The sequence below is a fragment of the Arachis ipaensis genome, chromosome B02 (genome assembly GCF_000816755.2).
Source record: "Arachis ipaensis cultivar K30076 chromosome B02, Araip1.1, whole genome shotgun sequence".
Classification (NCBI taxonomy): domain Eukaryota; kingdom Viridiplantae; phylum Streptophyta; class Magnoliopsida; order Fabales; family Fabaceae; genus Arachis; species Arachis ipaensis.
The window spans coordinates 16,082,288-16,084,084 of NC_029786.2; positions in this window are offsets into that span (position 1 = coordinate 16,082,288).

Below are 1,797 nucleotides of genomic sequence, written 5' to 3' on the forward strand. Positions count from 1 at the left end.
ACAATGGGAGTTCCTTGATCGCATAGGCTTAGGAGGGAGGAGACCTGATAAACCATTATTTTATGATTTATATTGTGTTTAATTGGGTGGTTTTATCAAGTCTTTACCCACTTATTCATATGATTAGCATGATATTACAATTCCTTCCCAAATTGTTCCATGGTTGAAAACTTGCTTCCTAGAGATCTTTTAATTATGTATTTTAATTCTCCTTTATACCATTCGATGCCGTGATCCGTGTGTTAAGTGTTTCAGGCTTCATAGGGCAGGAATGGCTTAGAGAATGGAAAAGAAGCTTGCAAAAATGGAAAGAACACAAGAAACCAAGGAGATGACCAGCGAACACTGACGCGAGCGCGTGCCTCACGCGAACGCGCAGAATGGAGAAATTCACAGCGACGCGAGCGCGTGCCTGACGCAAACGCATAGACTGGAGTCTGCACAAATGACGCAAATGCGTGGACGAAGCGAACGCGTGACAAGGAAAATCGCTGAATGACGCGAACGCGTAGACGACGCGTACGCGTGACCTGCGCGATCTGCAGAAATAACAGAATATGCTGGAGACAATTTCGGGCCGCGTTTTAACCCAATTTTTTTGCCCAGAAACAGATTAAAGCTAGGGAACATATAGAGACTCAACACGCATCAACTCACATTCAGATACATTCACATACATTGATATTAGGATTACTTTTAGTTTTAGATCTGAATCTAGATTCACTTTGCATTCATAGTTTATGCTTTTGCTTTGGATGTTGGATGTTGAAGAATCATCACCTTCGTAAAGTCACTATTTTAGTTTGTTTCCTTATTCCTCTACTCTTTTCAGTTGTTCATTAATCATATTCAGATAAATATGTTGCATTTTGGATTTATTAATATATAGAGTTACTTTTATTTTTATGAGTATTAATTCCATGTCAATGGAGTAGATTTTTTACTTGACATGGGGTTGATTAAAGAGGAGACACTTGAGTTGGAATGCTCAAGTGCTTAGTTAAATTGGACGTTGTTGGCTAATTCTTTATAAAAGCAACAACATTTTTCTTCATTCTTATTATTTAATTTATCCAAAATCTTATAAAAATTTTGGCAGAATCTTCCCTAAAACTCGGACTTTTTCACCCTTCAAGAGTTCCATCTAAACCGTTTCCAAAAATTAATAATTTCTCAATATAAATATTCTTGGTTTGTTATCTTTAATTGCCTTTAAGTTATTAAATTTTCACACATTAGGACAACAAACAAGATGTTCAAATCCTAATCTACCCACCAGCATTGTTACTAATTAATTTTATTATTTGAGCATTAAATTCCATTTTGATTCATTAACAATTTCATTCAATTACGTAACAAATCTTAAATTATCAAAATCGAATCAATCACACTTTATTAGAGATAATCGGGCCATAAAATGCTCAACAACTCAAATGCACGTATTTTCTAAACTTTTGAAACATTCCAAATTTGTTAAAAACAAACAACCCCTACCTCAATTAGTCAAAATCCAACAACACGACAACAATAGCGGTAGTACTAGTGGTTTTGATGACTCCTCGCAACAACGATAACCACAAAGACAGCATGCAATTATGGTAACTCAACCCTACGACATCAACATCTCAAAATCTTTAATAGAATATAACATAAGTTAGTTATTTTTGTTTTAAACATTGGAATTGAATTCTAAGAGATTTTTAAACACACTGTTATAGAAAAAAAACGTCAATATTTAAGACATCAAATAACCTATATAAAAATAAAACTAAAAAATATAAAACAATAAGGCCAAAC